This window comes from Canis lupus, chromosome 7 (genome assembly GCF_048164855.1).
Source record: "Canis lupus baileyi chromosome 7, mCanLup2.hap1, whole genome shotgun sequence".
In the NCBI taxonomy this organism is placed as follows: domain Eukaryota; kingdom Metazoa; phylum Chordata; class Mammalia; order Carnivora; family Canidae; genus Canis; species Canis lupus.
Genome location: NC_132844.1, coordinates 44,157,895 through 44,184,431, shown reverse-complemented (window position 1 = coordinate 44,184,431; position 26,537 = coordinate 44,157,895). Strand labels below are relative to the sequence as shown.

At 33.9% G+C, this 26,537-nt stretch overlaps 1 protein-coding gene, 1 long non-coding RNA gene and 1 pseudogene across 2 annotated transcripts in view; 1 reads left to right on the top strand and 2 right to left on the bottom strand.

Annotated features, from left to right (window-relative positions):
* Positions 1-1,079, top strand: part of LOC140636294 (uncharacterized) — a 54,832-nt gene extending 53,753 nt beyond the window's left edge. The window contains exon 3 of the long non-coding RNA XR_012033580.1: positions 711-1,079. This is a non-coding gene — a long non-coding RNA (uncharacterized lncRNA). The remainder of the gene's footprint in view (positions 1-710) is intronic.
* The window catches only part of EYS (eyes shut homolog), a 1,513,100-nt gene that overhangs the window by 1,188,217 nt on the left and 298,346 nt on the right, over positions 1-26,537 (bottom strand). The window lies entirely within an intron of this gene.
* On the bottom strand, positions 3,911-4,010 carry LOC140637435 (U2 spliceosomal RNA; annotated as a pseudogene).

Genomic DNA, 26,537 nt, shown 5'->3' with positions numbered 1-26,537 from the left:
AATATTTTGATTTTGATTCAAAGAACAAAATACTAATTTCAGTTAAAGATAACTCTATTGCTTTACAGCTACTGAAATTTAGGAAAAGGACAAGATTCTCCCTATGAATAATATAATGAGAAGTTGAAAATCTATCTGGTGTATAGAGCTATCCATTTCCCTTTCTGTTTTATATGGTATAATGAGTTCTAAAAAATTAAAAATAATAAAAAAAGAACAACTGTAGGGACTTATCATTGGGAAAAAATACTGACAGAATTGAGTCATAGAGTAATTCTTTGACCAAAGGTAGCATTCAAATTCATTTTTTGAATTTTATGAGCTTTTTTTAGAGAAAACCTATAATCATTTGCCCAAAGTTTTATTTACTGGTTTTGCCCATGAGAAGTTCTAGCTGAGCTATTAAGCAAAATATGAAACCAAATGACATGGAGTCCTTAAGATCTGTATACATATAAACCATGAAATTCTAAAGGGCTGTATCTTTCTAACTGTCTTAAAAGTGGAATTTTTATATGGGGACAAGAAATTATTTATGGGAGTGATTTTTTAACTTCTCATATTCTGTCCTATGCTAATACATCTTCAAATATTTATGTCACTAAATGAAAGACACAAACATAACATCTTTTTAGCTATTTGCCCTACTGAGAATTATAGGAAAGACAAAACTATTTACTGGTTTGTTTTCTTTTCTTTCCTATGACTAGTTTCTTCTGTAAGGAGCTGGAGGCCAGTGGATGCACATTACACAATTTTTAAGACAGAAGACATAATGCATCAGTTCTAAGTCAGACTCTAGTTATGATGAAAGAGGCATTGTCAATGGCAGCTCTGCTAGGTATACTGCTTTCTGATGAAAGAATGGTGCTACCACCAGGAAGTATTATACAGGAAAAGCATGGGGATGAAGAAGAAATGGAGAAAGGATAGAAAAGTCAACCTGAAAACTTTGCTTTGCCACTTAAAGAATTCTCATCGGTAATATTCAACAAAAAATGGGTATAATAAAACATATATGAAATAAACATGAGAATTATAAATGTATGATATCTATGATATCTATGTAAAGCATCAAAGCCTAGACATATTCAATAAATGGTAGTTTTACTATTATCCCGAAGATTCTCAGTATAATTGTCCCCTCTCACAGGAAAAAAAAAATCCACTTGGCATAGTAAATGAAAATACAAAGAAATATCAAATGTATGTGATCCTTATGAAACAAAACCAACTATATTTCTTTGGTTTTCATTTTTATAAAGCATCATTATCATCATAAACCTTCTTATTCCTAATTCTTAAGTTTCATGACCAAGTCAAAGGAAGGATGATGGTCTTTGCAGAAAGTCTTGGACTAAAATTTAGGTATCTTCACTCTAGTAATTTAGTTAATCTAAGACATTTTGTTCATATATTAAGTGATATTTCAGGCTGGCTGTAAGGATTACAGAAAATAGTCTATAACCCTAGATGGCACATAAAGCATCATCAACTGTGAAGTTAACCTACTCTATTTCCCTTTTTATATACTAATATTAATAAAGAAGGTAATACTAGCTCTCTTTAAGGTTTTTTTTTAAAGCTTTAGTTGAAGTATAGTTGACATATTAGTTTCAGGTGTACAGAATAGTAGTTCAAAATTCTGTACATTATGAAATGTTTACAAGTGTGGTTATTGTCACTATACAAAGTTATAGTAATATTAATAACTGAATTCCCTAGTGCTGTGCTTTTTATCCAAGCGACTTATTTATTTCATAACTGGAAGCTTATCTTTGTTATGATGGGCTCTTCCTCTGCCTTCATGTTTACTCTCCCTCTTTGATTACACTAAGTTGCACTCACTTCTCCAAGTGATTTCATTCACATTTTTCTGTTATCAACTAAGTGTTGATGGCTCCCAAATGCAGACCTCTAACCTGAACTGATCCTTTTTTACTTTAGATTTTATCACTTTCTTATTCTATTTTGCTTACCTTAGTCATCATCCATCATCTTTCCCTATAATGGTGATCACTCCCCTGATAGGAGTCCCATTATTCTATACACCTTTCTTTGGTATATACTTCTTACTATTTTTACTATTTTGGTGTGTACATTTACTATTTTCTCAGATCACACATCTTCAGTCAATAGGTAAAGTCAATTTTCCTTAATAATAATCCTTGAGCTGATTCCATTTTTCTGTGTAATATTCCAACTTGAGCTTTCATTATCCATTACCTAAAATGTTTTATTTAGATGCCTCCCATTTAGCATCTTTGCCTGAAATTTTCCATAAATATATATGTTGTACAGCTATCAGATTGAATAAAATATGAAACCTGGCCATATAACTCTCATTCTTAAAATTCAAAACTGAATTTCCATGTCTCCAAAACAAAAATTTCATGTACTTTCCCATGACAATTAAGGTTCTCAATGACCCACATTTCTACTGTCTATGTGCACTTGCCACTCATTCTACCTGCTGAGATTGATTTGTAAAACTTACTGCTTTGGAGTTTTACCTTAGCAATATGCAGTTTGTGCCTTCATTTATGTTCTGTATTCCTGAAGTTATTTCTTATCTCTGCTTCACTTGATTAATTTCTACTTATCTTCTGTAATTCAGATTAGACTAGCTAACTAACAGTTTTATCACATGCTTTCAAAAAGATTCCTGATACTATGCTGAAGAGAAGGAAGAGACAGATATTGATATCTATGTATCACACCTTATATTTTTAAGTTATATCCATACTCAAGTCCTAGCATAAGAAAATATTAATACTAATTAGAAAAAAAAAACTACTGAGTACTTCATATATGCATGTGTATATATATATGCATGTATAGTGATAAGCACTTCACCTGTATTACATCAGTTAATCTCTAAATAGATTATGACAGTCATAACCTCTGTTATCCACTAAAAGCTATCCTTATTTTACTTCCTTCCATCTTCCTAACAAAAGAACATCCTACCCTTCCTGCCCCCCCAAAAATATTTCATGAGATAAGAGAAAGAGATCTGATGTTGCTCTATCTCCAGCACCTATATCAGTGACTAGAATATTTTAAGGCACTTAAAAAACATTGTGTATAAAAACAAAAAACAAAACAAAACAACAACAACAACAAAAGCAGTGTTTAATGTCAGACTCTTCCTTGGAAATCTCCATTGACCCATCTTTTTTTTTTTTTTTTTTTTGCTTTGCTTTTTCAATTTATTTAATTAAATTATGAATGCAGCTATTTCCTATAAACACAAATAGAACATACCATTTTTTTGTTGTTATAGTTAACTCTCTTATATATATAGCATAGAAAATGTTTTGTTGCTTTAATTCCCTGGACAAAATCCCTATAATGCTATTTATTTTCTTTGTTGTTCCTGTGTACTGAGGAAAGACTCATTCATGGAAAACCCTGTTCATTTGACTGAGCACATGGGCAGACATTTTAGACAATATGAAGCAGTTGGTAAATTACTTATTCCCTTTACATAATGAGTAACACTTAGCATTTACTGATCAAATTGCCCTTCAGCACTTCATTTTTCTTCCATGACTTTAAAGTTCACAATAACAAGTATTATCCCCTCTACCTACTTTAATTCTGGAAACGACAGGGACCAAACAGCTTCAGACAGCATACAGTCTAATTTGAATGGCGTTGGGAAGAACTTCAGTTATAAAGGAAAAAGTATTCACAAAAGTGAATACTTTTGACTCATGGATCAGTTGGGTTAAGCTAAATAATAGTAACAAAAAACGTAGCAGTGACCTACAACCTGGAGGGCTTAAAGCAGCAAAGAGTTATTCCCCACTCTATGAAATCCATTGTGGGTGTACATAACTCTTGGGAATGTATTATTTGTGTGACGGCTTAGCACTGTTCCTCAACCCTTATTTTCACTATAGTCACTAGGTAGCAGAATAAAACACAGAAGAATCTCAGCTTGGCAATTAAACTGATAAGAACAAATACTACACATGATCTTAGCCAAGAGGCCAAGAAGCGATCAGCTTGGCAATTAAGTGTTATTGCCTGAAAGTGATTCATATCATCCTACCCACACTTGACTGGACAAAAGAAGTCTAATGTTCACTCCTAACTTTACAGGGATAAGGATGTGCTGTTCTTCCATATGCCTGGGAGGAAAGAAAACTGGATATTTGCGAAAGGTTAAAGAGCTCACAGTAGCCCTTAAAATACTAACATAGGGAGGACACATAGATGGTAGCAGAAAATATCTTCCTGTGTGATAGATACAAATTTCATAAGTACAAACTTAGATTTGCAGAAGCATAGCTTTCATTTTTGTATAATAGCTTAAATGAAAACCTGACTCTGTGATCTGAAAAAACACCTGAGAAAGTCTTATTTATTTATTTATTTATTTATTTTAGGTGGAGGAAGGGGGTAGGGAGAGGGAGAAGGAGAGAGGGAATCTTAAGCAGACTCTGTGCCCAGCTTGGAGCCTAACAAGGGCCTTGATCTCACAACCCCAAGATCCTGGCCTGAGATGAAATCAAGAGTTGAACACTTAACCAACTGAGCCACCCAGGTTCCTCAAATCCGTTAATTCTTAATCCTATTTGATGCAGGTATAAAACATATTGTCTTAGAGATAAATTCAGTCATCTTTTTTGTTTATTTTTCATAGAATTAATATCTAAAACTAAATTCAGCCACATTTCTATCACTCAAAAATTTGTCTTTTTTGTTTCCTGAAAAGCTTAGGGGCACAAAGACCCTTGGTGGGGTAAGAACAGCCATAATTAGACCATGTTTTGCATCAACATATTCATCTTGGTCCAGATGCCAGTCATTGCCCTTTTGCTAGAGTAAGACCTTACTTCATGCAGGCCACCTCCATATGCAATCCTCTCATTGCAGTTTTATGCCCTTCTCTCATTATTCTGTCATAAGACACCTTACAGGACTAAAATTATTCATCTTCTATAAGTCATGTGTTCATGCCTCACTTTCCAGGATACAATGAGGGAGAGATGTGTTGTTTAGAACTCAAGAATATTGACTTGTGATTATTGTGGTTGGAATGAAAATGGAAGGCCCTTAGTGATAAGGTCATACTGATTTTAGATTATTGTCATATTATAGACTATTTTAGTTTTTGCATATTATAGGCTATAAGTTTTAGTTTCTACTACATTTAAAATAATATATCTTTTTTCCCTATATTTCTGAGTATTTCAGTTAGAATCTGGGGAGAGAGTAAATATGTTTTCCTAAAGGTTACTACTTAATGTTTTCTGGTATTCATTTTTGCATATGTCCAGCCTGTATTTAAATGGTTATCAGGAAAAAATCATAAATAAATCATACATAACATATAAAGACAAACAGATTTATGAATGGACAAGCTGCTAGGTAGAAGGAAGTATAATAAAAAGGCAAAAATAAACAAACAACAAACACAAACAAGATAAATACAGAAAATGGTAATTACAAAGAAATAAATAAAATCAGTAATAGGAGAAAAATGGGGAAGGGCTAGGTTTGTTAGTGATTTAGACTGAGTAGATTGGGAAGACCTCTTTAAAGAGGATAAAGCTAACTGAGATTTGAATGATACAAAGAACTTCTTGGTATTTTGAAATTTTGCTCTCTGCAGTGAGAGCAGGTTGGTTTCATTTGAGATAAAAGAAACATTCCAATGCAACTGAAGTATTCTGAATCTGAAAAGAACTATATGAGATGAGTGAGAGAAGTGGACTGAGGCTTTGTTGTAACAAATGTTGGTAGACAAATGATGAGTCTAGTGAGATTACATTTAGTGAACATAACTCAATTATGAACTGATCCAAATAAAACAGTCAGGTGTATTTTGTAAAGTTAAATGCAGATCTTATTTGTCATGTTAACAAAAAAGAAACAGTGTGTTTGACTCTCTGTAAGAACAGTATTATTAAACCAACTGTATGGACCTGTGGAAGGAGTCCATTTGATATAACATGTGCTTCCAGTTCTTCAAAATAACTAGATATTCCTTCTTTCCATGTCCCATTGCTTCATATGGGACATAGATACCTGTGAATGTATGCCTATGATATCTACAAATTGTGTCATATGCATCCTATTTAATAACCATCAATTTACAAACTAAGAAGGCTAAATTTAGTAATTTGTATTTTATTCTGACAGATGGAGAGCCCCAAGAGAGTTTTAAGCTGGGGAGTAACAAATGAATCTATATTTTAATAGGACTACTCTGGTTACTTTGTGATAAGTAGGTTACTAGAAGTTAAAGTTGTAGCAGGGTGACTAGTTTGGAGGCTGTTGTAAGGATTACAGACCATCGAATTTTATGGACACTCTAAGAAAATAAGACAAAATGAATGATTCCATGTCCAACCAAGTTGTCATTGAGATAAAGATACTAGAAGATGTGCTAAAATAAAATGTTTAAGTTAAATGGAATTTTAGAAGTCTTAAATAAAAAGTTTATTGTAAAAATAAAACTTTAAATTAAACTAAAACCAGGAATCATGAGTATAAAATAGGGAAGAAAAAATACCCAACGAATTAGATAAAATATAAATAGCTAATATTTCATCTTTTCAATTATATCTGTAGAAAAATGAGTTTATGTATTATTTTTATGAATGTAAATCCTCTAGTTAAGAAATTGCTACTGGGCCAGCACCAGTGAACTTTACTGTACTACTTAAGGAAGTGGAGATTTACTTGGGAATACTATTATCTGTAAGAAAACTGGGAAAGTTCGAAGCTAAACATTTGTGAGTAACTTCTGGTAAAAATTATTCTGAACCAAGATACAAGGAGCCACCAACTCTAAATTTCCTCATGAAGAGAGATAGCAATAGATCTGGTACTTATACCTTCTCAGAAACCAAAAGAATCAGTTCCATTTATGGCTCAAATCTGGTTAAAACTGAGTCACTACTCATTATCCAAGCATTAATTATCACAGATCACCTAAACTCTTGACATGTCAACATAGCATGTCCAAACACTTCCAGGGTGCTCTCCTGAGATCTTCTTCTCTCTGATAAGAAAAATTCTATTTTCTCAATTTCTTAGCCTTTTTATCTTTCCCTCTGCTCCTTAAATCTCTAACCTTGGATGCACATCATAATCATTCTAGTTACTAAAAGCAAAATAAGAGAACAAAAGAGGAAGCAAACAAATAAATGAAAATCTATCTCTGTTCTGCATACCCACCAGTTTAAATCAGAAACTCTAGGAGTGGGACCTGAGTAATATTTTTTAAAGCTTTACAAAAGTGAATATAATGTGCTTCCAGGAAAATACATCTTTAAAAGAAAACTAATTTTCTTCAGAGAACAAGCTTCCTCTGTAACTTTAAGTTGAGGTTCTTTTCTTACATATCAAATATGTCAGAGACAGGAGGCTGAGTAACTATTCTTGTGGCTCATTATCAATGCTTCCAGACATTACTCCTTTTTTCTCCTTTGAAAGAAAAATAAATAAATACTTGGCTTTTTGAGGTGCATATTTTCCCAGTTTGTCTCAAACTTTAGTGTGAATCATATGGGATTCTTGTTAAAACACAGTGCAGGGGCACCTAACTGGCTCAGTCAGTTAAGCTTCTGCCTTCAACTCAGCTCATGATGCCAGGGTCCTGGGATCGACCCCAGCATCAGGCTCCTTGCTCACTGGGGAGCCTGCTTCTCACTCTCCTCCCTGCTTGTGCTTCTCTCTCTCTCTCCCCCTCCCCCCATAAATAAAATATTTTTTAAAAAAATAAAAAATAAAATGCATTGCAGACTCTGATTCAGTAAAGTCTGGAATCGGACCTAAGATTTTGCATTTCTAAAAATTCTCAGGAACTCCAGTGCTACCAACCCATAGAACACACCTATAAATCACAGAGCACTCTCATCCTCTCTTCCACTGACTTGCCTTCTCACTCTCCCATTCTTTTCATACGAGAGATTTTAGCTCCTGGATCACAGACTTTCTTTCCTCTCATCTCATTTAATCAGTTCCAATGATATCAATATCTATATAGATGAAATAATCACAACCTGGACTCTTTATGTCTTCAACATCTTACATTCAATGATCTTTTTCTCCTCTTCACCTCAATATTTTGTACCTATCCACAATAAATAAGACTACTCATTATAACCCCATTTTAATTTTTTAAATTTATTTATTTATTTATTTATTTATTTGAGAGAGAGGGAGCGCAAGCAGCAGAGGGGCAAAGGGAGAGGCAGAGAATCTCCAGCAGACTCCTCACTGAATGTGAAGTATGACTCAGGGCTTGAGCTCACAATCCTGAGTCCATGACCTGAGCAGAAACCAAGAGCTAGACAGATGCTCAACTGACTGTGACACCCAGGCATCTATTATCTCCATTTTAAAGATCTGCCCCTCATCTCTTGCACTTTAGCTGCATTATCCTAAATGCCTATTCTTACATATCTCCTGATTTTGAATGTTCAGTGTTATAATTCCTTGAATTCATTAAGACCCTGGGCACAGATTCCTGTTGCTTTTTCAGAAGCATCCCTTAGAGCTTCATTTCCTATATTCTTAGTCCTGATGGAGAGTAGAGGCAGAAGACAATCCTATTCATTATATCTAATAGCTACAGTCAACCCACTAATCACAGTATATTTCCTGTGCCTCTTGTCAGTGGCCAGGGTACCTGTGGATAACGATTTTATCTAACTCCAAAGCTACAGAGGCCCAGTAAGGGAACAATCTTCTCTGTTTGGAGACTGGGAAGGGGCTTAAATTTTTGAAACAAGAAAGAAATGTAGAGAAAGAGTAGGGAATGTGTGTGTCTGTTTTCATGATGATGGGATTAAGCAGTCTATTACTTCACTTTTCAGCCTTCTTCCCTTCAATCCTGATTCTGGTACTCAGATAACTATTATCAAGTTATATGTACTGTGTACTTTCACCACTTGCTTTATTTTCATAGGTGTTTTATTAAAAATTTGAGAAAGAAGCATGTCCACAATAGCAAGACATGATTTTAAGGTAGAAGTTAAAAAATAATTTAGGATATTTTTAAAGACTAAGTGATGTGCACACTTCAGTGCATAGCAAAGGTGGGCACACTGACTTCACCGGGATCTAATCCACAATGACTTGCATGTTTCTTAGTATATTTCTTTTTCCTCACTGCGTTCTACAACTCTGCACTTATAAATGTATAATAAATTGCTATGGTGATTTGGAACATTAGAAGCAATTCAGGTTGCAGTTAATGTACCTCAAAGCCCCTAGCTGAAATTAAAAGCAGGACACAATTTACTTTAGTTATTTTCATTTTCTGCTTCATCCCACCTTTACTCATTTCTATTTATTAGTCTTTCTAGTTTTTTTCTATTTAACCATTTTATTTTTGCTTGTAACCTCAAAAAAAAAAACCCACTTAAAACAGTAAAACCAAATTTGAAAAAAAAATAATAAAATTTCTTACACCATGCTTTATGCTTAATACACTTAAAGCAATTTACCCACTACTACTATCCATAGGAGAAAAATATCCACTTGCATTTCAGTTTTAAAGAATTTGAAAGATAAGCTTTCAAAAGAGGCTAAGAGGTGTTTTTAAAGACATCTCATATTTAAAGTTAAACTGGGAAATATTAAAATGTCAGTAAAGCAAAAACAAAAGCACTTCAACAAACAAAACCTTAGGTAAATAAAACACAGAATAATACATGTACAAGAACATATCTAGTAGAAAAACAGGTAGCTCAAACTTAGTCCAGGGTAAGTTGGCTTATACAACATAACCAGAGAGACATACCATGTTTGAAGAACCTATTCATACATTTTCCTTTGTCACCATGTTTCTAGTTCTTAATTCGTGTGCTACTGTCTTATTTACTTTGTTTATACAGTGTGTTCTTTCTTTTTTTTTTTTTATTAGAGCTACATGTACCACTTAATTAATTTATTCTCCTAGCTCCCTCCCTGGTTACTATGTGTTCCTGGATTTTAAATTGTCTCCTTACTCTTGGCATGCAATTTCCTTTGCTTTTTGCTCTCTAAAATGCATTGTTTGACACAGTTACAAGATCTCTTATGCAACAATGGTCTTTCTAGCCAAGACTAATATGTTGCCTGGTTATAACACCCAGATGCAGTAGAATATATATACACACACACACACACACACAATAGCAATGGCAGCAATTAATTACCTTAGAATTAACTTTGAATATATGAAAACCACATGGGACGATTTTTAAATATTAAACATTACACTTAAAAATATATTATGATAAAATAGAAGTGTAGAATTGTTGCAAGAATAAGCAAACCAATATGGAACAAAATAGAGCTTAAAAACAGAACTAGACATGTGTAGGAACTTAATACATGATAGAAGTGGTCCCACAAGCAAACAAAAAAAACTAAATTTTATAGTAGATGCTGCTAAGCACATTGGCTTACTATATGGATGGAAATTAAATCCCTACCCAACAGCTCAAAATCATATAAAATAAAAATAAATTAAAAATCTAAATACAAAATTACAAAGTTAAATCTATAAATTTTAATAAACATAAGATTATAAAGTTAATTTAAAATTAAGAAAGTCCTCATTTCACTTATAACTGAGAATAATTTCTAAAATTATGTGAATCTAATTATGTTGGCATTAAATCTCCTAACCAACAAAGGTCACTGCTAGCAGATGACGGATTGTAGCAGAACATTCCTTTTCTGAATTAACAATATATTAATATGAAAAGCATATTTATAAATAAAAGATAGCAACCACAGTGAAAAATGAGCAAGAAAAATAATTAAAGAGTCTTAAAACCTATTAGAATATGATATAATGTCAAAATTTTTGGTAATCAAAGATGGGAATGAAAATAAACAATTGGGAAAGGGTTAAAATAACCAGTGAAAACACTGTTCCAAGTACTAAGCACTGAGATGGATGATTAACTCAGCCCTCATACAAGGTTAAAATAAAAAAATTGCTCAGAAAGGTAAACACCTACTGATTGTTGATTAAAAATCCAGATCTTTCTATATCAGGATCTATTTTATGTTTTTCTAGGTGCATATTTGGGCCTTCTATTATATGCAGTATTATACTGAACATATGATTGGTACTTATTCATTTTGAAATCACTGACAAAGGATTCTTTAAAAATGATTGCAAAATAAATAAATAAATAAATAAATAAATAAATAAATAAAAATGATTGCTAAGAACTATATACTTTGATTTTTTTTAGATCAGTATTGGATAGTATTTATTTCCTTAAAGAGAAGTAGAAATACACAAATCATTTTTTTTCCACTAGCTGTATGACATCTCATTAAATCTTTCAAGACACAGCCACCTTTCTTCTGAGTAATTTTTGACACAAGTGGAAGGAAATATGGTTGGTATGATGTTATTCCACAAAAAAACATTTATGGATATTAATGGTCAGTTAATAGGAGTGACGTAAAATATGGTTTTGTTACTTCTTCTAGGTGTGGTAAATATGAACAGGAAAATAATTTTTGCAATAAAAATAATGTCTAAATATAATCATTCTAGTAAAATAAAATCAAATTTTATTTTCACAGAATGGCTTTGGAAGGATTTAGTCTGTGGTTTACAAAAATACATTACTTTGAATGAATTTGTCCTTAAGACTTTGGGAGGTAATATCCATCCAAAATTTGGTTTACCATTTTTACTCAATTTTGATTTTGAAATTGTTTACATTTTAAACAACTAGTAGAAGTACTGTCTTCCTTGATTGTCTCCTTTGTGCCAGATACAATGAATTTATATAAAGTACCTCACCTAATCTCATATAATCCTTAAAATAATCATATAAATTCATTACTATTATCTGCACTTTATAGAAGAGGAACATAATATTAAGGTAAATTTTTTCATTCCAAAATCTCTTAATAATTTTCTATTTTTCATGTACATTTTATTTGAGGAACAAAAGGCTTTTCTGCTATTAAGATATAAAGTTATTTCCCTGAAATTTTCCATCTAGAAGCATAAGGAGAAAAAGAAAAGTGGAAGGAGATAAATAAAAATTTGTATCAAAATGCTTTGAAATAACTATCCTGCCTAGATTAAATACTGAATACACTGTAACTTTTAATATATTCCTAAAATATTCATTCTTATTATATTTTTCTATTAATAATTATTCTTCCATGCCATTTGCTTATTCCTTGAGCAGATTCCTGCTAATTAATATTAGGCTACTTATTGGTTGTCAAATCTTTCTAAGAAACCCCAGAAAAAAAAAAAACTGCTGATCAAAACAAAGCCAACTTTATTAGAACTTTTGTACTCAGAAAGACTTTGGCAAAATGTTAGCAAGTCTCTTGGATGGGAAAAGGCAGAGTATTGTATTGTATTGTAAAGTATTGAGTATTGTTGGGTCTTTGCTGATGCTCTTGGGGTAGAGAGACCAAGACAGAGAGTTAAAATGGGCTTGGGCAACATTTATGACTTAATAGCTTTGCATCAGTAGACACAATAAGGTTAGAGTCTTGAAGCAAGTATTGATGATACAATTTGATAAATCAGTCTTGATAAGTAATCTATATTAGTTTTACAGAAAAAAGTAACTACTCTATTTTTAACTTGAAATCAGTATTGTTTATCATAAAGGAAGTATGTTGGTCCCAGGATTAGTTAATAGAGGATATTATGTCAATTTCAGTTCCCATACACTACTGTCATTTCTTATTCCACAATTTGAAATTATAAAACACGCACTAACTTAATAAGCATTTACTGGACTTGTAACCAATGAGGGGAAATACAAGTAAAATTATTTTTGAGTCTGGCTTAACAATCTAAACTTCTTTATTCTCTTTTTGTACTATTTAACCTTGAATAAACCATTGAAAATATTTAAGCAATAGAATTTTTAAGCAATAAAATCTTTAAATTTTTGCAGGAGTAAAATTACAGTGAGATTACTTTGCTTGCATATTTAACAAAGATTAAGTGAATAATAATGCAGTAAAGTATTGAGTTCAGTGCCTAGCATGGAGTATGCACCTATTTATTCATCCATTCAACAAAATATGAAAATGTACTAAATTATAGACATTATTGGACACATGACAAAATACACAAATATTAATTTTCTGGTTCCTTAGGAAGTATTAAATGTCGATAAAAAATGCTTATTTTGAGTACCTGCAGCTATGCCATGTCTATTTAATTTAAATAAAAATGTTACATAAATCAAAGGAACCCTGTACAATTGTGCTTCCTAAGGTTTTATTCTAATGCAAAGCTTGAGCTATTGTTTTCCTAAGGAGATTTTTAAGAATAAATTATAAAGATGGAAGAATGAAAGCATATTTTAAAACACAATTTTCATTTTGTTGTCTTAAGTTCAGTTTTTCTTGATTTTAATATATCTCCAGGAATCACCATACAGTACCATAAATGAGAAAAGTTGTAAATAAATGTAATGAATTGAACTAAGTTGGTCATATAGACAAATAAAAGAAGTTCACTTTCCGCAAGGAAAGCAAAGAACTGAAGAGTCTTTTCCACAGAACTTGAACTTCTAAGACAGGTTGTGATATGGATTGTCTGTTCAAACCTAAGAATAACTGGGGAGTGAGGAATTGACAAAACAGAGTGAGTGATGTATGATCACTATGTAATGTTGTGTCTTAAAAAAATGTAGAAGCAGTTTTGGTGTAAAAGTTGAACTGATGACTCCCTCCTAATTTTCTTAACTTTTCGCCAACTGACTTAACACACACACACACACACACACACACACGCACACATATACATAGAATTAAATTTAGCAAGGAGAAAAGAGTTTTTCATAATCTTCAGCTAATGTTTTCCCTAAATTCTGACTTGGTAAAACATTCTTTATCAGAATCACGTCCATAATCTTAAATGTGATATTAGAAGCAAAGGGGATCTCATGGGCCATCTGTGCATGAAGATATATAAGCATTTATGACTAAGTTAGATGTTCCTTTTATGTGTCACATTCAGAAAAGTTACAAATCATTTCCAGATGGAAGACTTTGATGCATTAAATGTCCCTGGTATACTAGTAAGAAACAATGTGATTTGGACTCCATACTTTTTAGAAATTTGGCACACAGGATAGTTGTGCATATTTAATATCTATCCAACTCAGATATAAAATTAAAATAGAACTTGCACTTACTTTGAGGTGTGATAACTTTTTGTCTTTACCTAAATATCCACAGGTCTAATGAATAATGTATGTATTACTTCTCTTGATGATATCAATCTCCATTAAATCATAATGACATTTACATTAATAGCTAAATGTAAATGGTATCTTGCCTGAAGGAACAATGCTTTGTTAATATAACCACACGAACCTTATATATCTCCAGAAAACAGCACTGACCGAGAATTTAATTGTTCCTGTAAGTGCTCTATGAAGTGTTTGAATAGGTGTAATTTATTTACTTAGAAATTACCAACACAGATGCTCTCACCCATCATATATCTCCTTTGTATTCAAGTATGATTTAATGGTTTCTTGTACAAAACTAGCCCAAGTCAATTAAAAAGCAAATAAATAGTCACAGTAGTGGATAAATTGCCTTCTCTACTTTTGTGAATTATGTGTGCATGCCTTAGATAAGATGTTGTCAGTCTGTAAAATCTCAGAGAATCCATCCTCCTCTACCACTAGGAGAAGAAAAGCTTTAACATGCTGGACAAATGTAGAGGGTCATTTGTCTAAGTTGTGGCAAAACCTAAAAGGTCATACCATTCCCTGCAACACATTAATCTTAACTCTAAAATAATGGAAAATATTCCAAAAGGATCACTGTTAAACATACTTTATTTGGGGCTTAATTCAACCTTCGTTTTCCATTTTATGTATTTCAAATAGAATAGCACATGCCTTATACAGTTCCATTTTAATTTTACTAATGTAATTTAAGAATATATGTCTATTTCTATTTGAATTGTTTAATAGTATAGACTAACAGTTTTGTAATATTCTGACTCAAGTATTATTTTATTTTTTTTTGACTTTTTTTTTTTTTTGACTCAAGTTTTAGATGTTTGCTGGCACCTTTTAAACCTCTCTCCTCCCTGCCCCCCTTCTTCCCCACATATGAGAAAGCTCATTAAAAAGACTGGGTGGGATATCTGGGTGGTTCAGTAGGTTAAACATCTGCCTTTGGCTCAGGTCATGATCTCAGGGTCCTGGGATCAGCAGGGAGTCTGCTTCTTCCTTTCCTTCTGCCCCTCCTCCCACTTGTGTGCACACATGCTCTCCCTCTCTCTCCAATAAATAAATAAATAAAATCTTAAAATAAATTAAAAAAAGCCTGGTGCCCCCTCCTTTGACACAGGTGGGAAATACAAACCATGCAAGCCCTTTCTCAGGTACAGGAACCTTCATCTTGGCCACATCTATTGACAATGAGAAAAACTCCAAACCAGTCTCCTTTCCTCACTCTCTCAAGTCATTTTTGGACTAGTTTGGGAAGCTTGCCCTTCTCTCCCCAGAAAAGCCCTATTAAGTCAGAAAAAGATTCATCACTTCATGCTGTTTTGTGTGTCTCTACAACAGAATTATATTTTGGTGGGGGTCCATGCTGCATCTGCAGGTTCAATGGCTTTATAGTTTAAACCATGAGAACTACTTGGTGAGATTAGAAACTATTGAATCCTATATTGACTCAAGTTTATGAATCAGATAGTCTGGTGAGACATCGAGAAATCAACCACGTATAGCAGGTTTCTGAGAAACAAAATTTATACTGTTCCTTAAGTAAACTCATTTGCTTTTTCATCTAAAAAGTATAATTTATTTTTTAATTATTTTTAAAGTATAATTTATTATTTTGTCACTCTTCTCTGTGGCTTCAACTTTTCTATGTTCATCGGCAACAAGACTTGTAACATAATATACTCAATTTACTTCTATCTTAGAAATAATGAATCAGGGGCTCCTGAGTGGCTCAGTCAGTTAAGCATCTGCCTTTGGCTTAGGTCATGATATCCAGGTCTTGAGATCCAGCCTCTCATTGAGCCCTTGCATCCTATTCCCTGCTCAGTGGGCAGTCAGCTTCTCCCTCTGCTTCTCCCTTTGCCTCTCCTCTTGCTCATACTCATGCTTTTTTTCACTCTCTCAAATAAACAAAATATTTTTAAAAAAAGAAAGAATGAAGCAAAACTTAAGAATTACTATTAACAATAACAAACAAAAAATACCATCAAGGTCTCTTGTGTTAATTTTTATTAGACTTGACAAATTTCTAGCTTCTAGCCAAAGTACGCATGGATACCCATGGGTTGCCTGAATTTTCCATCACATCTAATTCTTCATTGCATATAGTTTCCAAGGGCCAGTTACTGGACAGGTGTCTGGCTGATAATAAGCAACACAAGAAGGGGTATTAAGATATATACTTCTGAGCCTATTGCACTGATAAGTCTGGGAAGGGCTCACAAATAATTATTTTTATGAAGTACCCCTTTAATATTGCTATTCAGTTGGTCAAGTATAAGAGTACTAGCAATGGATACATTCTGAAGCCTTGGGACATTTTAAAGCTCGAAGTTATCATTTATTGTGCCAAGATTTCTCTCCTACTGGTTTAATCCAGTATGTCAGCTAATGAAAAAGTGCTGCCATTCCAAAAAACATGGAGGGGGTGGTGTGTGGTGGATGGTGCTCTGGAAGCCCCTGCCAGGAGCTGGATTGGGTTCTTCCAACTCCTACCTTTCAGCTAACAGGTGGCACCCCACTGAAAGCTGTTGTCCTGAGGCTCTTTTGGATTGTAGTAAGAGTATGAATTGTGATCCATCACTCTGGAGAATCCCAATTTAAGGCTATTAGCTATGCACCTGGTCTTGGCATTTGATAGAAGAAGAAACACTGTGCCAGGGGAAACTCAACCCAATGTAAAATTTCCCCAAATTCTGCTTTATAGTAACATTTCTAATTCTAGAATCATCAAAATTTAAGTAAATTCTATTGTGTGAAAATGTGATAATGCCACTCAACACAGTTCTACTTAAGTCATTCAGTGGGAAAAAATATTCAGTAATCTAAAAGATTTTTTTTTTTTTTTACAAAACACTGTTGGGATTGTAGGCATATTTAGATAGCACACTAAGTATAGAACATTTGAATTCCTAGAAATAATGTATATGTTTGCCTACGTACTGTAAACAAAATTTAGACTTCACAAAAGTTTTAGGTTGATTCCCCTCTATCAATGTAAACACGTCTCTCTTTTGTATATTTCATTTTTAAAATATTTTTAAAACATTTTATTTGAGATAAAGTGAGAGAGAGCACGGGTGGGGAGAAGGGCAGAGAGAAAGGAGGGGGGGGAGAGAGAGAGAGAGAGAGAGAGAGAGAGAGAGAAACTCTCTGCTGAGCAGAGACCCCAACATAGGGCTTGATCCCAGGATCTTGGGATCATGACCTGAGCCAAAGGCAGATGTTCAGCCAACTGTTCCACCCAGGCACCCCGTTTTGTACATTTTCAGAAAAAAAGAGAAAATTAACTTCCAATGCAAGCATTAAATTTTAAATGTAGCCCAAAAAATACAATCAGCAAACTACATAAGAGAGTAGATAATCAATACAGTAAACATTTGCAATGTTTTTAATCTAGCTGTAATTATAAATTGAAGAACACTAAATGATTTTAGCATTTTCCATCTGAAAATATTCACTGGTGATGCTAATTATTTAACAGCATGATTAATGACATGTCTTGTATAATTATTTATAAGTTAGGAGCCATGTTTTTAAACCTCTAATAATTAGTGAGGTAAAACTTTTATCAACACATAAAGTTTACTTTACTTCCATGAAGAAAGCCCACAAAGTACACATAAATAAAGTTTGTCTAAGCCAACTAAGTAATGATCTCAGAAAAACAAATGAAAATATAACCTCCATTTAGAACTCCACTATATATGTTTTATACATATGTACTTATATATGCAGAATATCAAATAATTGTATCACACAATGAAATAATGCACGCTATCTGTTCACAGGAATTCCATCAAAAGGAAAGGGAAAAATCAGCACTTAGAAAATAAGTGTTAAAAACACAAAATTAAAAAAAAATAAACTATGTAAATTTCTCATAAAAGAAGAATTAAAACCTGCATCACAAAAGAACTCAACTTAGAAAACCTGAATATTTTATAATTGACACTAAGCCCACCTGAACCTTTGCTCTAGAGAGAGACACCATCTTTACTACAACAGGCAGTAAACATGTCCACCTTTGCTCTGAAAAAGACTGTCCCTGTACTTGAAAGTTGTAGGCAAACCTGTCATTTGTCCCTGAAATAGACCATTTCTATTTTCCAAGACTGTTCACTGTGCGAACATTCTTGAAAATATGGTCTGAAAAAGGTCAGCCAGGGTTTCTGTTTATAAGACATCTAGAAATCTGAGAGATCTATGGAGGATCATCTCCCAGCAAATAGTGAACATACTTATGTTTTAACTAATCACATGAGTACAGCGCTAACCATGTAAATTTTCTATAGAAGTACTGATACAAATAAGATATAAAACAACATGACTTTCTTTTTTTTAAAGTTTTTCTTTAAATTCCAGTTAGTTAACATACAGTGTAATACTAGCTTAAGATATAGGATTTAGTGATTCAGCACTTCCATAGAACATCCAGTGCTCATCACAACAAGTGCCCTCCTTAACCCCTATCACCTATTTAACCCATCTCCCCCCCTACCTCCCCTCTGGTAACCATCAGTTTATTCCCTAGAATGAGACTCTGTTTCTCTCCCTCTCTCTCCCTCCCCTTCACTCATTTGTTATTTAAATTCCACGAGTGAAATCTTATGGTATTTGTCTTCTCTGACTGAACTATTCCACCTAGTATAATACTCTCTAGCCCCATTCATGCCATTGCAACTGGCAAGATTTCATTTTTTATAACTGACATATATATGTATATATACACATACACATATGCATACATACATATGTGGCATACATATATGCCACATCTTCTTTATTCATTCATCTGTAGATGGGCTGTTTCCATAATTTGGCTATTGTAGATAATGCTGCTATGAACAGCCTTTCATGTATCCCTTTGAATAAGTGTTTTTGTATCCTTTAGATAAATATCTACTAGTCAGCAATCTAAGAAAGTTGACTTTCTTAGATTACATAGTGAAAATATTATGGGAAACCCAAAAGTGTTTGGATGCCATAATATAATGATTACACTTTGAATAAACTATGCTGAGGAAAAACTTAAAAGTATAGAAAATATTAATGACCAAAAAAGTACTGAAGCCTTGTTTTTGAGCCTGAAACAGGAAACTTACATGTCTAACAATAAGTTTGAGTTACATCATGGGTAAGTGCATAAAACTAAATATTAGTTAGGGATTGAACAACTTTTTTTTCAAAAGATTTTATTTATTTATTCATGAGAGACCCCAGAGAGAGAGAGAGAGAGAGAGAGAGAGAGAGAGGGGCAGAGGCACAAGCAGAGGGAGAAGCAGGCTCCATGCAGGGAGCCAGACGTGGGACTCGATCCCAGGACTCCAGGATCATGCCCTGGGCCGAAGGCAGATGCTTAACCACTAAGCCACCCAGGTGTTTCTGAACACATGTTTTTTTTTTACAGTTTTAATGACGTGACAAAATGCCAATTGTCCCCTCGGTATCTGTTTCTTCTTTTTCCCAAGTATACGACCTCCCAAACGAAGTCTATTATTTCCCAGCCAGAGAGAGTTCCATGGACTAACTTTGCACATATTGAAATATATGTGCAATTTTCCTCTCACTTGTTTAAAAATAAATTGCTTGCTTTTTTTCCACTTCCCATAAGCAAAAACATAGACATGGCAGGTACCAAGTTTTAACCAAATAAGTGGCAACAAAATGTAAGTGATGGCAGATCCCAAAATGGAAGCAACTCTGTTTCCGAATAACTTTTTAAGAATAGATCTAGCCTGCCAGTCTAAATCTCCCATGCTCACACTATTCGTTAAGAGAGAAATACACTTTTACACTATCAATATCTTATTTTAGGGCCTAGCCTTTATAGCAGCTTAAATTTTACTTTACACAAAAAAAGTAGGGCAGTGAAAGATAATATTCAAAATAATATTCATGGAATAATCTAAAAGAAATAGTCAAGAAGAAGGGAGAGAGTAAGAAAAAACATTGTGTAAAAAAAAAAAAAAAGAAAAAACATTGTGTGAGTAAAAGTTACATTTGAGAGTTACAAATATGAATACATATTATATCCCTCCTTCATTTTAAAATAGTTTATAACTGGAAAGCAATGCTTTTGAAATTAGAAAACTATTGAATGCAGTATAAAATTAAAGTTGGGAAAAGATAATGAAAACTTTTTCAATGTGTGCATAAGAATGGCTTACTGTAACTGGTAAAAATGTAATTAATTAACTTTAACTAAATAGAGAATAAAACAAGAAGAACAAATCCTTTATTTGGGACACACACACAATGGAGAAACTAATTTTATTTGGGAATGAATTAGTATCTTGCTTGAACCTAAATAAGTAAATAAAAATCTAACATGAAAAAGGGGTATAATTTATGTTAAGATTGAGATTTTTTAAGACTTTATTTATTTATTTATTTGAGGGGGAAAGAGAGCGAGAGAGATAGAGAGAGCACACATATAAGCAGGGGGAGGGGCAGTGGGAGAGGGAGAGAATCCTAAGCTGATTCTGCACTGAGCCCCTAGGGATCCTGTCACAAGGCTTAATGGGATAACCCTGAGCTGAAATCAGAAGTCAGATGCTCAACCAAGTAAGCCTCCCAGGTGCCCAAGATTGAGATAAGTTTTAGGAATGGCAAATTATACTATGGTGCTAAGGAAAAATGTACCTATCAGAGATTTTGAGTCAGAAGTTACAGAAAATAATAGACCAGATCTTGGGATGTCAAACAGTTTTACAGACTGGAGAAAAAGGGAAGTTGTTGAGAAGAATATGTGACCATATGAGTGATAGATGAGAGATTTGTGAGTCAGGAGACTGGTATATGTTTTTTATTCAAGTTAAAGATGATTTGGGTTGGAACTTTTACAGTGGTTATGGAAGTTGAATGGTGAATAATGTCACACTTCAGTGATTTAACTCATGTATGTCCACTCATCTCTCACTTTAACAAACAAATTTGATTTCTTATGGAAATGATAAAGAAAATCTGATATTTCCACTCTATGTGGAATGCTTTAAGGTCATCTTATTTGCAATTACTGGTAGAATAAAATAAACAGCATAGCTTTACTTTTACTCTTATCAGATACTTTGCCTTTGCTATCCTCAAATAAAATGGTAACTTTTCAAGTGACAAGCTCATTTTATATAACTGTGTTAATATTTTTCAGTGCAAATGTCATTGAGTTAGCTTTCTGCTCTTACTTAATATAATTTGCTTAAAACTTGTTTGTAATTGAAATAGAAGATCTGTAGTTTAAGATGTTCTATCATTCCAGACACACAATTATGTAGCTAGGACTGTTTCAGTGGATTGGACACAACATACACACAGACTTAATTTTTTTTTTTTTTACTTATACATAGTTTAGCATAAAAGTTTTCCTTAAAAATGATTCCAAGACTTAAATAGCATGTTGGTTAACATTAAAGTAGCTAATCCCACTCATTTTTTAAGAAATCTAGAGTCAGAGTCCATCTGTTTAATTTGGTTTTTTGGCACTGTTATTTGTGATTTTGTTTGATATGTTTGAACTGGAATTTTAGTACTAACAATTAATTGTGATTTTATTTGATTATACACAGCACTCTGGGATGCTTGCCAGAAAACAGCTTTGTAAATGCAGATTGTTCTATATTTCTTAGTTACTCTACAATTGTATTTGGAAACTGTGGACCAGAAACATAGCTTCCACAAACTTGTTTAACACTTCCACAACACATGGTCTATAGCAAATATATCTTGAATCTTTTACATTTAAAATTAATGTAAATATTAACTTTTAAATGATCCATTCATTAACATTACAGTTAGAAGATAAAGACAAATCAACATCTACTTTCATTTTGACTTTCTCCTTGAATCATAAATTAAATATGCTATACTTTGAACATTTTTACCTATATTACTAGTAGAGTTTGACCACTAAAGGATTCTTCATCAATAAAATAAGTTAGCCATGAGGGTGGGTGGTATATAAATTAGATACACAGAAAAGTATCAGGTAATATAAATTTATAGTAAAATATAATTAAATCAAAATGAACTTTCTTAAAAATTATAAATTTCCAAGCAGTGACAACTAGGTTATATTTGATGTTTCTAACTGAAGTAAATTATTATTATAGGGCAAATCAGATTGAAAACTACAATCTTTTCTCCTTATAAAATGTTTCAAGCACTTTAAAAACATCTTCATGTTGAATATTTAATGTATTGAAACATTTTACTTTTATTACAAGCATTTTAGTAGAGTTAGAATTATTTCTTTTTTTAAAAGATTTATTTGAGAGAGTGTATGCCTTTGAGTAGGGGGAGGGGCAGAGGGAGAGAATCTTTAAGCAGACTCTCTACTCAGCACAGAGCCCAACATGGGACTCAATCTATGACTTATGAGATCTTGACCTGAGCTGAAACCAAGAGTCATATGCTCAACTGACTGAGCCACTCAGGCGTCCCTAGAATTATTTCTAATCATGAATATATGAATATACTTGATACTTTAGGAAAATTGGCAATATACCCTGAATGAAAATACTTTTGAGGTGCAATATTTCAACATGTAATAATATCAATCATATATATGCCATATTTCAGGAGATGGACAAAGGCAAGGTGAAGTAAATTACTAATATAGATGATAAAGAATAAGTATCCTACACAGACATATTTATTATCAAAACAATGAAAACTATGGTGTGTTATTAGACAAAAATTACAATGATACTTTATCTCTTCATTAAGTTGACACACTTTTATTTAGTATGGAGTAAGTACTACACATGGTATGGAAATTCAGGATATACTGGTGAATGAGATCAAAAATCAACCTCTGACCTCACAGAATTAGGAGTCCAGATAAGAAGACAAACATCAAGCAAATAATCAGATACATACATACATATATACATAATACATACATACATACATACATACATAAAGGTAAGAATAAAGAAGGATAGCTATATGGTTTCACGAGTTCCCATAGAGAAAAAACTCATTCCAACTAGTTTCTCCAAAGAAGCAAAGATTTAGTGATGAAGTGTCACAATAAATCCAGTAGGCCCAGAGTTGAAGAATGGGGAGTGGGGGGGAGACCATTCTAATCAGAAAGAATATTAAGAGGCCCTTGCGTATATGGTATACTGAAGGAAGTGAGAGAGAGAGAGAGAGAGAGAGAGATTAGCTGTTTGAAGTGATGTAGAGAGGTGACATCACGACCAGACTGGGACCATTTAAAGACTGACTGACTACTTTAAATTATTGTAATAGGAAGACATTGGAGTATTTTAAGCCAGCGAGAGAGAATCAGTGACATCAGATTTGTGTTTTGGACAATTCTGTTTTCAGTGTACAAAATATAATGTCTGAGGAGAAGGGAGTGTTAGAGGAAATAGTTAGGAAGCTCTAAATTAGCTCAGGTGAGTGACAATGGTAGCTTGACATAAGGAGATAGAAAGAAGGGGAGAAAGGTAAACAGAATAAAAAAATATTTAAGAGGCAAAATAGAATTAAGTGATGGATAAAGTTGGATTTGAGGAGAGAGGAAGAGGAAGACATAGGGGATATATTAAGAGGATCTAGAAGAGTGAAATCACTCAGATAGTAGTAACCTGGGTCATTCCTGACTTCACTCCCCCTCACAAGAAGAAAAACTAACAACTATTCATGGAGAAGACATCATTGAGAGAATCCTAGAATTTGGGAATGAGGCTGAAGCAGCCCCCTGCACCAAAAAACTACAGCAGATTGCATTAGAAGGGAGTAATGGCTACATATAGATTGCATTGCCTTCCCAAGGCCAGTGTGACATCATGCCAAGTGGTTTGCCCTGAGCTTACAATACTTCAATATTCAATAGTAATACTTCAATATTACTACAATAAGTAGAACAGGAGAGCCCAGAGGTGATATTTAGCCTCTGCAGCCTTGTGGGTCACTTTATGGGAGCCCCTTCTCTGCTTTTACCCTACAGAAATGAGAGGCAAGTTTACTGTGTACTACTGCTGGGAATAAGACTAAGAGAAGTGGGGAAGAGCTTCCAAGAACTAGTACTTCCATCTTGCACCAACTTGCAGAACCCAAGTAGTAGTCCTAATCATTGGTTTTGTTCACTTGTAAAGCCAAGTCAGATGTACAATCTGACCAGGGAATTCAGCAAGGTATTGGCATATTTAATTTAGGTCCCCAAATTAGGACTTCTGTTGACCTGGGAGCTTGGTCTGTTCATGCCCAAGTGAAGACCTGAGTCATAGTCCCACCTGCTATGGATTGTGGCTCCCAACCCTTCCCAACCAGAAAACCTTTTTGAGAAAATTTGGGAGTTTCCCAAAGTGAGCACTGCCCAGGCAAGAGTCAAAGACACAGCCCCCATATGCTACAAAGCATGGCCCCCAACCCATTCTGACAGGGAAGGCTGTCAAGAACACACAGAAGATGTACAACCCAAGAACTCTAGGCCCAAGAGACAGGCAGGCAGAGCTGACTGCCGCCTGAATGCCAGGGATGTGGGGCATGCATTAGCTTGAGTCAAGACCACAAAGAGCATTATTAGTGGCCTTGGCTGCTTCTCCCACTGCTCCCAGGCAGGTAAACTAATTCATCACCCATTATTGCAGAATACAGCCTTCAGCACCTGGGAAGTTGGATATAGCCCATCCAATAGTTCTGCTTACAGTAGTACTTGAATAAAATGGCATGGCCATGGCTTCCTTGTTTGCAGGTCAAAACCAGTGGCCTCATCTGATCAGAATATCCAATGTACACTCTTACCTGATTAAGGTCTCCAAACAACCACCTGTGTAGATCCTGGATGCTGTCCTACTGCCTTTCCAGGGAAGCCAATTCATAGCCCCCATTACTGCTGAGTATAGTACCAGTCCCAATCATCTAAAAATCCTGACCAGAGAATAAAGGCAGCTAGGAAGCCATCTTACAGCTTCACTTGGGCATGTAACCAAGTCAGCAATCCTGTCTAGCTGCTCTCAGCCAGTGCCACCCCTCAAAACCTCAGAGCTCAAACAGTTGCCTTGCCCTAAAATGGACCCTCATATCATTCCCATCTTCCCAAGAACATTATCAGAGGATATATCCAGAAAACCAAAGTAAGCTGACTAGTGAAGAACTGTCTCTGACAAAGTGAACCTGCAAAGTCTTAAAGAGACCATTTACTCAAATACACAATTCAATCCCATACTGTTCAAGGGTCACCTGTACCAGACTCAGGACAAAGACGGAGTAGGTCCATTTTACCCTGTTTGATCCTGCCAAGAACAGCTAAAAACCCTGGACATTAGTTATAAAACAAACACTCGAAAATTGAAAGTAGTAGAAAAGACAGATAAACTAGGGACCTTTGGACCTAAGTAACAACATGTTGAGTTTTTTGGATTTTCTTTTTACTTTATATACCCTAGATTGAGCACTGCAGAAGCCATCCACCTTGAAATGCCAACAGGAACAGACCAAAAAAAGCCCTAGAGAAAATTTGCTTTTTGGCCAGAGATCAGGAGAGTGGTAAGCTAGGAAGACAAAATTTTTACAAAATAATTTTTTCTAACAACTATGGGAAGAAATAAAAGCAGATCCACCCCCAATCTGGTCAGCAAAAGTTGAATGGGACACTAGACTAAGAAACATGCCCAGTGGAAATGATGCACTTCTCCCACTCTTACTCAAAAAGATGTTAGAAGAGGCCTAATAGAGAACCCAACACCCTACATCCCTACAACTGTAAGAAGCTGTGTGGAGAAACTGGAGATTTACCCCTATACTTGGCAATACTGACATGGGACCCACTTTCCTTCACTAGCACAGCAGTTAGAGGAAGACAGCTATAACAAAAATACATGTTTTTTAAATATCCAGAGTCTCATAATACATTATGCCAAATCTCCAGGATACATTTAAAGTCATGGAAATGTAATTAACAAATGCTAACACCAAGATGACACAAATGTTGGAATAATTTGAAACGGAGTTTAAAACTGCCATATAAAAATTCTTCGATGAGCAATAACAAATATGCTTAAAAAAATGAAAAAAATAATCTCAGTAAATAAATAGAAAATATTAAAAAATAAATGAGATTTTAGAACAGAAAAAATATAATAAGTGAAATAAAAAGCTCAGTGATGCACTCAACAGAAGAATGGAAGGGACAGAGAACAGAATCAGTGAACTTGAAGACAGAAAAATAGAGATTGCCTAAACTAAATAACAGAGAGAAAATAGACTTTAACAAATAAACTGAATCTCTGGGACCTGTGGGAGTATAATCAAAGGTATAAATTTTCTGTCATAAGAGTCACAGAGGAAAGGAGAAACAGAACAAGTTTAGAAAAA